The sequence below is a fragment of the Phyllobates terribilis genome, unplaced genomic scaffold, assembly GCF_046119375.1.
Source record: "Phyllobates terribilis strain yellow unplaced genomic scaffold, ASM4611937v1 Scaffold_60__1_contigs__length_8166268, whole genome shotgun sequence".
In the NCBI taxonomy this organism is placed as follows: Eukaryota; Metazoa; Chordata; class Amphibia; order Anura; family Dendrobatidae; genus Phyllobates; species Phyllobates terribilis.
In genome coordinates, this window is record NW_027362820.1 from 6775848 (window position 1) to 6789245 (window position 13398).

The 13398-nt window shown below is 47.1% G+C and overlaps 1 protein-coding gene across 1 annotated transcript in view; it reads left to right on the forward strand.

The window, feature by feature from the left end:
- Window positions 1-13398, forward strand: part of LOC141192393 (uncharacterized) — a 240367-nt gene that overhangs the window by 75675 nt on the left and 151294 nt on the right. The window lies entirely within an intron of this gene.

Sequence of the window (13398 nt, forward strand, 5' to 3'; positions counted from 1 at the left end):
GCTGGGAATTTAGTGTGCTCAGTAGTCACCGTGTGACTGTCATAGTCGTACGTTGTGTGGTTTCTTTCTTAATATTTTAATCCATACTAACTATGTCGAGCAAAAAAAGAAAGTGGTCAGACGAATATGTACAACATGGATTCACATGTATCACGGAACGTGATGGGAGTCAGCGTCCTATCTGCATGATTTGCAATGCCAAGTTGAGCAACTCTAGTCTCGCACCGGCAAAACTGAAGGAACACTTCTTGAAGCTGCATGGAGATGGGGAATACAAGAAAACAACGCTTGCTGAATTCAAGGTGAAAAGAGCCAGATTCGATGAAAGGGCCACTCTGCCTTCTCTTGGATTTGTACCCGTGAACAAACCGATCCTCACTGCAGATGGCGAATCTGATACTCGGCACAGCGGCCGAAGGTAAATTATCCCAAATTTCTCTTTCAAATGACACCATCAGTGACAGAATAGAGTGCATGAGTAAAGACATCTTGGCTCAAGTAGTCGCAGATGTAATTTCAAGTCCGGCAAAATTTAGCCTTCAACTCGACAAGACCACAGACGTTTCTAATCTAAGCCAGCTTGCTGTTTTCGTGCGCTATGTGAAAGACAACATGATAAAAGAAGAGTTTTTATTTTGTAAGCCTCTTACAACAACAACTAAGGCAGCCGATGTGAAGAAGCTTGTGGATGACTTCCTCAGAGACAACAATCTTTCATGGTATATGGTTTCTGCAGTTTGTATGGACGGAGCTCCAGTCATGCTGGGAAGAAAGTCTGGTTTTGGTGCGCTAGTAAAAGCCGATGCACCACACATCACTGTTACGCATTGTATTCTGCACAGGCATCCGTTGGCAACAAAAACCTTGCCTCCAAAAATGGCAGAAGTATTAAAAACTGTAGTGAAATGTGTGAACTATGTGCGAAATAGTGCTCTGAGGCACCGCATCTTCAGTGAGCTGTGTAAAGAAATAGGCTCTGAATTTGAGGTACTCCTGTACCTTTTCTAATGTTCGGTGGTTATCCGGGGGACAGGTGCTGAATCGTGTTTTTGCAATGCGTGTGGAATTAGCCCTGTTTTTGCAAGCGCACCAACATTGTCATGCAGATTGCTTCAAAAATCATGAGTTCATTCTCATTTTAGGGTACATGGCTAATATATTTGCAGCTCTAAATCATCTCAATCAGCAGATGCAGGGTGGTGGAGTCAACATCATGGAAGCAGAAGAAAACCTCAAGGCTTTTAAAAAAAAACTACCGTTATGGAAACGACGAACAGAGAACAATAACTTCGCAAACTTTCCCCTTCTGGACGACTGTGTAAGTAAGATCGAAGATGTGTCTGGAATCGGAGACATTTCTGTATCCATGGAACTGAAGCAAACAATTGCCACGCACTTAGATGAGCTTGCAAAGTCTATCAACGGATATTTCCCTACAAGAGAGTCATATCCAGCATGGGTGAGACAGCCGTTCACGTTCGCTGTTGAGACAGCAGATGTCAATTATGAATACCCCGACGAAATCATTGAAATTCAGCAGAGCCAGGTTCATTTTCGACTCTTCAGAACAACAACACTCAACGTTTTGGTGTCGACAGTTGGAAAAGTACCCAATTATTGCTAAGAAAGCCCTGGAATTTTTTATACCATTTGTTACAACATATCTCTGCGAATAATCCTTTTTGAGGATGCTGGACGTAAAAACAAAGAAAAGGAACAGACTTTGCTGTGAAAATGACATGAGAGTAGCACTTGCCAAGGTGAAGCCACGCATATCTGAACTGGTCTCTCAAAAACAACAGCAGAAGTCACACTGATTTGCAGGTATGTAATTTGTTGTGAGTTCATGCACTGTGTTGGTTTTGTTCTTTGATCAAGGTGATGTTCATGCATGGTTCATTTTGTGTACCAGTAAAAAAACATATACCTATGTCTTGAATTTGGAAAAAAATCATATTTGATTTATCACTAAAGAAGGGTTCGGTGAATGTGCATTTGAAACTGGTGGGTTCGGTACCTCAAACAAGGTTAAGAACCACTGTCCTAGGTTGTGTAAGGCGGCGGTGTTCACACCTTGCAGTAACTGAGGCAGTGACCCAAGCAAGTCCAACATAAACCGCTTTTATTTCAGCAACTCACGGGTTAACAGAAAGTCCTCCGGTTCGCAGCCGGGTTAACAAAGTCCATACACAATGTTTGCCGCGGGCAACGGCCATGCCGGCCGCTCAGAGCCTGACAGGTGCAGAGGGTTCCCAGGCAGGGGTTCAGCCACCCTCAATCCTACTTAGGTTTCCTGCTGTGCTCCTAGCAGGTTCCAACATAGAACAACACTAATCCTTAGTGCATGGGTTTTAAAGGACCTGTGGCAAGAGCCACTGGAAAACCTGGGTTGGAGGGAGGAGGCTGCCCTACTGCCTCCTGTGACCTCCTCCCAGAAATGAAGTCCCTGCCAGGTTTTTACTAATCTGCCTTAGCCAGATAGCCTGACTAGGTCCATGCTCACCTTCATTCCTGCATTGCAGCCAAAGGTGTGTCTGTGACTGCAATGCACTCCAATGGTTTTAATAGGTCTCTGTACACATTCTGGGGGAGATATAATGTGTTATGCACATGCCCGGACTGACTGGCGTGTGCGTGATTAGTGATCCCACTGTACCATGAACCGGGGAGTGCCTGGAGGGGCGTAACTAAGTATCAACCTGATCCGACCAATGTCGCACGGTGGCTGTCGACTCCGTGCACCAAGGAGGAACCGAGCAGAGGGACCAGGTGCTACTCCAGGTCAGACCCCGGACACGGCTGTTGACCCACACCGGGTGATACAGGAACAGGCAGGTTAGACTGGGTATTGGCAGGCACGACTGGTATGCAGACAGGTGGGTACTGGTAAGCACGACTGGTATGCAGACAGGGGGGGTACTGGCAAGCACGGCTGGAGTGCAGACAGGGAGGCACTAGCAGGTTGGAGCGCAGGCTGGATAGGGTCCAGTACTGACTGGGACTCAGGAACAGAACCGCAAATGTGGTAGACAAGCGGAGCAGAGAGGAACCACTCGAGCAGTGGGCAAGACAGAGCAGAGAGATACCGTCGGACCGGTGAGCAAGCACAGCAGGGCGAAATCGCAGGTGCGGTGGGCAAGGCAAAGCAGAGCGAAACCGCTGGAGCGGTGAGCAAGGCAGAGCAGGGCGAAACCGCTGGAGCAGTGAGCAAGGCAGAGCAGAGAGGAACCGCCGGAGCGGTGAGCAAGGCAGAGCAGGAAGGAACCGCCGGAGCGGTGAGCAAGGCAGAGCAGGAAGGAACTGCCGGAGTGGTGAACAAGGCAGAGTGAGGCGAAACCGCCGGAGCGGTGAGCAAGGCAGAGCAGAGAGGAACCGCCGGAGTGGTGAGCAAGGCAGGGCAAAGAGGAACCGCCAGAGCAGTGAGCAAGGCAGGGCAGAGAGGAACCGCCAGAGCGGTGAGCAAGGCAGGGCAGAGAGGAACCGCCGGAACAGTGAGCAAGGCAGGGCAGAGAGGAACCGCCGGAGCGGTGAGCAAGGCAGAGCAGAAAGGACAGGGCTCTGTTCACACGGAACAGACTGGAAGGGACAAGCAGAACCAGATACACACAAGGTACTTGCAATGAAGTAGCGAGTGAACTCTAAACTCACAAACAGAAGTGCAGAGACAACGAGTTGGAGTTAGGTGCGGGTTCAGATACTGCAGGAAAAGGAAAGGTACGGACATAGAGAAAAAAAGGTTACAGGCTAGGAGACAGTTCAGACAGGAACTGACACTGCAACGAGATACAGGAACAGGTCTGGGAATACAGCCCCCAGAGATGGCGCAACAGACAACAGGCTAGGAGATAGTTCAGACAGGCCTGGGAATACAGCCCCCAGGATGGCGGACAGGCAAGAAACAAAACAGGACCTGGCACTTCAGAGGCAAGGAGCCATCTGAAGGCTAGAGTTGCTCAGGCCCCAGCTTCAGGGTGGAGCTGGTTTAAATATCAAGTGACTGACAGCAATAGGCTGGGGACGCATCAGGGGTGTGTCCACAGCAGCTACAAGAATCAGGAAGTAACCGGGCCGCCACCCTAAGCAGTCAGAACAGAGGCAAGCACATAGTGTGAACAGGAGCAAGATTTGCAAACTGGACTGAAGGGTAAGATTGTGATCTTGCATAGTGGGAGATAGTGCACTATGCAAGCATGCCGCCAGGGATGTTACAGTACCCCCCCCTTTACGCCCTCTCTTCTTCAAGCCTGCAAGGGTCTTCCGCAGAGAATTTGGAGGCCAATCCTCTTCAAGAGGATTACCTCTTCTGTCCACTAGAGGAAACAACTGGTCTCATCATCTTGGTAACTAGGATGCTTCCTCCCATCAAGCCATCCTCAGCAACAGATGAAGTGGGTGAAGTACCAGGAACAGCACACAGGAAAGTCTCTCTCCATTTGTTATCAGATAGCACCCCGGTGGATTCAGGAGACAACTGGAGGTCCTCTGCCTGGTTGGAGGGGTGCAGAGACTCGGGGGTAACCATCGCCTTGACGTACACTTTGCCAAGCTTACTGGATGAAGTGGGCGGCGTACCAAGTACAGGGTGTAGGAAAGTCTCTCTTCCATTGTTATCAGGTAGCACCCCGGAGGATTCAGGAGACAACTGGAGGTCCTCCGCCTGGTTGGAGGGGTGCAGAGACTTGGAGGTAACCACCGCCTTGATGGACGTGAGGCCACATTTATTAGAGATGGAGGCTCCTTGCTTTGGGACCATCTTCAGGCTGGTTTCAGAGATGACATGTCTGTGAGGCGGGACTGTACCTGAAGCCAGATCATTGGTACAATCGTCGAGACTGTGTGGGGACATTGCCTCCACTTCTCTTCCTTCGGAGACTTCAGTGCACAGCGAGTCAGCGACTAGCAGATCTGGTGAAAAAGAAAAAGAAACTGCTGATTGTCCTGAAGATATGGGAACTGGACACCCCTTGTTCCTTAGCAGTCCCCCAGGATACACCATGCAAGGTCTCCAGACCTGAGCGGGCACTAGATCTCTCGGCTCTGGACGACTTGCGGGTAAACCAGTCAGCACCTGGAATGAAAGCTTCTTCAAGTATAATGCTCCAATCTGGAGCTTAATTTGTACAGACATATTTTGTCTGTTTCTGCGTAGGGCTCGTCCTTCCGCTGACAATGCCCAAACCGGCTTCTGGAGTTTTCGGACGGGAATCAAACACTGACTCTTCAAGGCTTTATGCCCGAAACTTCCGGTTAATCCGAGGCTTTCACTTGTCACGGAGACAGTCATGGTCATCTGTGGAGAGGAAACACTAACGCCAAGGGCAGCTTCTCCTACAGGCCTAATGTCTTGGGATTCTCCAACCTTCGCTGGACAAAGACAGTCAGGGGGTCCCAAACAACCGCAGCGGGACCGCAATCCGATTTTGTGACTGAGTTCCGGCCTCTGCTTTGCCTGACGAACATGGTCAACCTTCATGGATTCAGTGCAGGTAGCTGCTTCTACAGGCTGGGGAACAGGAGGTCTTTGGGAGGACAGAACCTGGCGTGATGGCTTACCTCTTTGCCTTTTACGCCTGGACTGCCTCTTGAGGTTGGGAAGAGAAGTATTCTGTGGAGCATAGTTATCCTGTGTGGATTCTGGGTGGGCAGCAGTCTCTTCAGGCTGGAGAACTGGTGAGTTACCCACACACATTACCCATCGGGGCTGCTCCGGGATATTGGGAAGGGAAGCTTTAGCAGAGGCTTCAGGATTGGGGTCATTGAAGACCATTAGAAAGGCCACCAGGAAGGCCTGCAGGTCAAAGATGATAGGATCCCATGCTTCACATAGGGGGGTGATCCATTTCAAAGCATCACCCGCTAGGTAGGACATCATAAATGGCACTTTAACCCGATCGGTAGGAAAATAGTGAGGATAGAACTTGAAATGCAGCATGCATTGCTCCACAAAAACACGACTGCGTTTTCGATCCCCATAGTACCGTGGTGGATCTGCAAGAACGAGTGCTGATAGCTCCATTTGGACTGGTGCGTAAATCGCCTGGACCTCAGCTGGCGAAAAAATTTTTTCTTGGTGCACGTATTTGCCAGACAACGATTCAAATGTCTCAGAGAGCGAAGGGCCGTGGGGCTCAATGGGAACCATGGCCTGAGCAAACTGTTATGCACACGCCCGGACTGACTGGCGAGTGTGTGATTAGTGATCCCACTGTACCATGAACCGGGGAGTGCCTGGAGGGGCCTAACTAAGTATCAACCCGATCCGACCAAGATCGCACGGCGGCTCAGTCGACTCCGTGCACCAAGGAGGAACCGAGCAGAGGGACCAGGTGCTACTCCAGGTCAGACCCCGGACACGGCTGTTGACCCACACCGGGTGATACAGGAATAGGCAGGTTAGACTGGCTCACTGACAGGTTGGTATTGGCAGGCACGACTGGTATGCAGACAGGGGGGTACTGACAAGCACGGCTGGAGTGCAGACAGGGAGGCACTAGCAGGTTGGAGCGCAGGCTGGATAGGGTCCAGTACAGACTGGGACTCAGGAACAGAACCGCAGATGCGGTAGACAAGCAGAGCAGAGAGGAACCGCTGGAGCGGTGGGCAAGACAGAGCAGATAGATACTGTCGGAGGGGTGAGCAAGCAGAGCAGGGCGAAACCACCGGTGCGGTGGGCAAAGCAGAGCGAAACCACCGGAGCGGTGAGCAAGGCAGAGCAGGGCGAAACCGCTGGAGCGGTGAGCAAGGCAGAGCAGAGAGGAACCGCCGAAGCGGTGAGCGTGGCAAAGCAGGAAGGAACCGCCGGAGCGGTGAGCAAGGCAGAGCAGGAAGGAACAGCCAGAGCGGTGAACAAGGCAGAGCAAGGCAAAACCGCCAGAGCGGTGAGCAAGGCAGAGCAGAGAGGAACCGCCGGAGCGGTGAGCAAGGCAGAGCAGAGAGAAACCGCCGGAGCGGTGAGCAAGGCAGAGCAGAGAGGAACCGCCGGAGCGGTGAGCAAGGCAGAGCAGAGAGGAACCGCCGGAGCGGTGAGCAAGGCAGAACCGAAAGGAACCGCCGGAGCGATGAGCAAGGCAGGGCAGAGAGGAACCGCCGGAGCGGTGAGCAAGGCAGAGCAGAGAGGACAGGGCTCTGTTCACACGGAACAGACTGGAAGGGACAAGCAGAACCAGATACACACAAGGTACTTGCAATGAAGTAGTGAGTGAACTCTAAACTCACAAACAGAAGTGCAGAGACAACGAGTTGGAGTTAGGTGCGGGTTCAGATACTGCAGGAAAAAGAAAGGTACGGACATAGAGGAAAAAAAGGTAACAGGCTAGGAGACAGTTCAGACAGGAACTGACACTGCAACGAGATACAGGAACAGGTCTGGGAATACAGCCCCCAGAGATGGCGGAACAGACAACAAGCTAGGAGATAGTTCAGACAGGCCTGGGAATACAGCCCCCAGGATGGCGGACAGGCAAGAAACAAAACAGGACCTGTCACTTCAGAGGCAAGGAGCCCTCTGATTGTTACAGTTGCTCAGGCCCCCAGCTTCAGGGTGGAGCTGGTTTAAATATCCAGTGACTGACAGCAATAGGCTGGGGATGCATCAGGGGTGTGTCCACAGCATCTACAAGAATCAGGAAGTAACCGGGCCGCCGCCCTAAGCAGTCAGAACAGAGGCAAGCACATAGTGTGAACAGGAGCAAGATTTGCAAACTGGACTGAAGGGTAAGATTGTGATCTTGCATAGTGGGAGATGGTGCACTATGCAAGCATGCCGCCAGGGATGTTACATAACGTCCCTTGTACACAATCCCGGTCACTGCCTCACAGTTGAAAGCTCCTCCATCCATCTGACCATTTTTTCCCCAGCACATCTGCATTCTCCCCATTGAGGTGCAGCATGTCCCTACCGTAGAGCCTGTAGCCGACAGAGAAGTCAGCCCAGTTCTCCATGAACCCAAACCCTTTCTTCCTGACAATTATCTCCTTAAGTTCCCGCTGACTTTCTAGTGACGTAGTGGAATCAGCAGTATTTCTGAAAACACCACCTGTACTTCAGCTTCTCTCCTAATTCCCTGTAATCATTTTTAAAGACCTTTCACCTCCCTCTAATTTTGTTATTGGTGCCAACGTGTACCATGACTGCTGGGTTTTCCCCAGCCCCACCCAATAATCTGTCTATCTGATCGCATGAGGGGCATACAAAATGTGTGTGTTCTCGTCTTAGTTGTCTGCCGCCAAATTGTATATAGGATCTATACGGTCGGAGAAATCACAAATGAACACTGAGTAGTGTCTCAAGTAGGCTTTTTATAGGAAAAATCAGGGACCTTTCCACACATTACCTCATTGCCTTATCTCATAATTATGGCTGACATCTGTCGCTAATGGGTCATTATTTTAATATGTAAACAATTAAGTCAAGCTGACTCTCAATTAAATCAATTAAGTTCGTCTTGCACGTAAGGTTCAAAGAATTATTGATTTACCAGGCAATAGGATGTTGCAACTAAACTGTCACAGGATTTAAAATTTTAATAATTTTATAAGGACCTACAAATTTAGGTGCAAACTTTCTAGATATTATCTTTAAGCGCACATTTTTTGAGGACAACCACACAAAATCCCCCATCCTAAAGACAGGAGCCTTCCTAGGTCTGCAGTTAGCAACTCTTTTGGCCCAGTCACTATCTACCAAAAGATACCTTTCGACCTCCCTCCAGGCCTTAAAGAGGTTGTCCACTACTATTAACAATGACCCCATGGATTTAAATTGTGCCAAGTCTTTTTGTAAATACCTTGCTTGTTCTTTATTGCCTGTGAGCGGCGCTATTGCTGGGCGCTCACCAGGCATCACGTGACCCCGGCTGCAGCCGGCTCCGACATCCGCTGATGTCATGTCAAGTTCCGGGTGCAGTCGGGCGGGAGCAAGTGATGCACTCCCCCTTGATTGATGGGCTGTGGTCGGGGTTTCACCGCACATCACAGCCCAGCATCCACCGCGCACTTTCCCTCTTTGCTTCAGTTGGGAAAGAGCAATAAAAAATTGAATTGCACTCGGACCAATGTTAATGAATGAGTGACATCTCATCTGCGATTTTTTTTTCTCAGATGAAATCGGGCTGAGAAAATATTCACAGCATGCTGCGATTTGCCACGTATCTCGGACGAGACTCGCCAATGCAAGTCAATGGGTGTGTGAAAAAAATTGCACATCACTCGGACCACGTGAGTGCCGTCCAATTTTCACGCACCCGTCTCTTTAAAAGCTGGCAATTCATCAGCCGCATACAGTTACACTACATCGGTGCCCAACAATTTAGAATAGAAAGAATAGCTATACACATAGAATACATGAATAGAAAAATGTCAGTCATGTATATAATTAGTACAGTGACAGTGTTGGTTACTGTACTTGTCATTTATTGTTAAATTAAAGGATTTATTAAAAAAAAATTGGTGTGGGGTCCTCCGTAATTTTATAGTCTAGCAGAGGTTAAGCAGACAGCTGGGGCAGATGTTTAAAGCCTGGGAAGGGGGTAATACCCACGGAGCTTCCCAGACTACTAATATCAGCCCCCAGCTGAATACCTAGCCTTTACTAGCTATTAAAATGGGGGACCCCCAAAAAATGACGTAGGGTCCCCCTATTTTAACAGCTAGCAAAGGCTATGCAGACAGTTGGGAACTGATATTAATAGCCTAGAAAGGGGTCATGAATAATGGCCCCCTCCGAGGCTAGAAACAGCAGCCCTCAGCCGCCCCAGAAATGGCGCATCCATAGGATGCACCAATTCTGGCACTTAGCCTCCGCTCTGTCCACTGCCCTGTAGCGGTGGCAGTGGGGTAATAGGGCTGGGGTTGATGTCAGCTTATAAGGCCAGTTAACATCAAGCCCAGGTTAGTAATGGAGAGGCGTCTGTAAGACACCCCCCATTACTAACACCATAGTGAAAGTGATATGTGAAATAACTACAACAACACCATGAATAAAATATTTTATTTGAAATAACACAGAGACCTTTTATTGTTCTAAATTAAACCCTACTTACCATAATGCCCATTCCAGCTGAAGCCAATGTCCCCTGCAATGATAGTTAAATAATAAAGCAACCTCATCCTTACCTAACTAGAAACACTAGCGATCTTAGGCCACGGCCCCACTATCAGTATATGGTCAGTATTCGGTCAGCATTTTTTCTCAGGAGTGGGAGCCAAAACCAGGTGAGGAACATTTAGAGAAAAGGTATAATGGAAACAAGTCACTAATTCTGCATTTTTCCCCCATTCCTGAGAAAAGATACTGACCGAATACTGATAGTGGGGCCGGGGCCTTAGAATAAAAAACTGCATTGATATCAGGGGTATAGATTTGAGTAACTAACTCAAAACCAATGAGGAATAAAGTGCAGATTTTTGGGGGCACATGATACAATATATACAGTTGAAATCAGAAGTTTACATACACTATATAAAAAGACACATATGCATGTTTTTCTCAATATCTGACATGAAATCAGAATAAACCTTTCCCGTTTTAGGTTAATTAGGATTACCATAATTTTTTATATTTGCCAAATGCCAGAATAATGAGAGAGAGAATGTTTTTAAGCCATTTTTATTACTTACTGCAAAGTTAAAAGTTTACATACATTTCATTAGTATTTGGTACCATTGCCCTTAAACTGAATGACTTGAGTCAAACGTTTGGTACATCCTTCCACAAGCTTCTCACAATAGTTGGTCGGAATTTGGGCCCATTCCTCCTAACAAAACTGATGTAACTGATCCATGTTTGTAGGTCACCTTGCTCTCACCTGCCTTTTCAGCTTTTCCCATAAATTTTCAATAGGATTGAGATCAGGGCTTTGTGATGACCACTCCAAAACATTGACTTTGTTATTCTTAAGCCACTTTGTTACTATTTTGGCAGTATGCTTCGGGTCATTGTCCATTTGGAAGACCCATTTCCGCCCAAGCTTTAATTTCCTGGCTGATGTCTTGAGATGTTGCTTCAGTATTGACACATAATCTTCTTTGCTAATGATGCCATCTATTTTGTGAAGTGCACCAGTCCCTCCTGCTGCAAAACAACACAATATGATGCTGCCCCCCCCTATCATTGATAGTTGGGATGGTATTCTTAGGCTTCCAAGCTTCTCCCTTTTTCCTCCCAACGTAACAATAGTCATTATGCCCAAAAAGTTGAATTTTAGTTTCATCAGGCCACAGGACGTCTCCAAAAATTAAGGTCTTTATTCCTGTGTGCATTTGCAAACATTAATCTGGATTTTTTATGTTTCTTTTGAAGTAATGGCCTCTTCCCGGCAGAGTGGCCTTTCAGCCCATGTTGATATAGTACTTGTTTCACTGTGGATATTGACACAATCTTACCAGCTTCCGCCATCATCTTCACAAGGTCTTTTGCTTTTGTCCTTGGGCTGATATGTATATGTCGGACCAAAGCACGTTCATATCTGGGACACAGAACCCGTCTCCTTTCTGAGAGGTATGATGGCTGGACATTCCCATCTTGTTTGTACTTGTGTATAATTATTTGTACAGATGAACGAGGCACTTTCAGGTATCTTGAAATTGTATCCAAGGATGAGCCAGACAAGTGCTAGTCCACAATTCTCTTTCTGATATATTGGCAGATTTCTTTAGCTTTCCCATGATGCTGCACAAAGAAGCAGTGTGTTTCAGGTGTGCAATAAAATACATCCACAGGTGTGTCTCAGTAGCTTCTAAACACATGACATCATCATATAGGCAGTCCAGAATTGTTTAAAGGCATAGTAATCTTAGTGTATGTAAACTTTTGACTTTGCAGTAAGTAATAAAAATGCCTTAAAACATTCTCTCTCTCTCATTATTCTGGCATTTGGCAAATATTAAAAATTATGGTAATCCTAATTGACCTAAAACAGGAAAGGTTTATTCTAATTTCATTTCAGATATAGAGATAAACATATCTTTTTATGTAGTGAATGTAAACTTCTGGTTTCAACTGTATATATTTACTTAAGTATAAGAAATGCCCAGTGGCATAAAGTAACCACACCAATCAAAAGGAAAAAACGTGCGTTTCGCACCTAGCTTTGTCAATGGGTGATGGTGGACTGAACAACCAGGCTATTTACACACGTAGGAGCCAATCAAAACAGTTGTAACGCAGGTGGATTCCTGCACATACATAATGAATGGGACATCATCGAAGAAGCGGTAGTGGCTTCAGACGCTATCCTCAGATGGCCCGCTGTTAAATAGTTAATTATGGATATTCATTTTATTCTTAAATCTGAGTTCTATGCATCAGCCATCGTGTCTAGTTGACATGCGCTATTTGTGTGTGTATTTTTAGTTCACTACCATATGTAGAACAGGTGTGCCATATGACTGGCTATAAAAGCCCATGGTACAGAAAGGGGGGGCTCTCTTGCTCTTCCCACTCCACAAGACACAGAAGAAGGATCTTCATGCTGAGAAGCAGCTGACATGTAGGCCTGGACATGTGTTGGACAAAGACATGATTTACCAGCCAGGATCCAAGGAAAGATGGACACTCATGATTGAATCTCTTTGTAACTACTTCATCTATTTTATATTCTGTTTCAATTATTTTTAATGGACAATCCAAGAATAAATAGATACATTTTTTATAAGAAAATCTTGATATTGATACTTTGCGAAGTCCTCAGTAGAGAAAAATAATACAGAAAGAAGTATTATTTAACAATGGTGAGCCAGCCAGTCCTGATTTTTAGTTTTTTTAAGTGAGTAAGTGAATTTCTTTCCTGAACAAAGGGGGGAGTCCTGACTAGAGATGAGTGGTGTTCGACTCGAACTGTTTGCCAATCTCAAATTCGAGCTGTTTTGGGCGTTGTTCGAGCCGTTTGGCGAACACGAACGATTTGAAAAAAAATCGGCTGTTCGAGGTTATGTTTCATAACTGTTCGTGCCCCAAAATCATAACTGGATTTTTTCTCATTAATGCTGAAAATTAATGTTAATACGTAGTTTGAGTGTACAGCGGGGTGGGGGGAGGGGCAGGGGATGGATCTCTGCAGGAATAATGAAGATCTCCATTTTTTTTTCTCTTTCCCGCATTTACAGTGGGGAGGTGCAATCTGTCAGCCTATCAGCAGTGCACACACGGAGCGAAGTGCTTTTTTTCACACAAGCAAGGGCATGTGTCATTGGCAGTGTATGTCACATGTCCTTGCCCTATAAGACCCAGCCATTTTCCCCGTCGCCACCATTTTCTCACTGCTGCAGCTGCGTGTTAGACGGCACCGCTGTTGCTGTGTGTGCTATACCTTGTTAATTTCAAGCCAATTTTTGCACAAATCTACAGATAGCTTGGGAATAGGGAAGAGTTGTGATTGCAGTCCTTTTAAGGACTAGGTT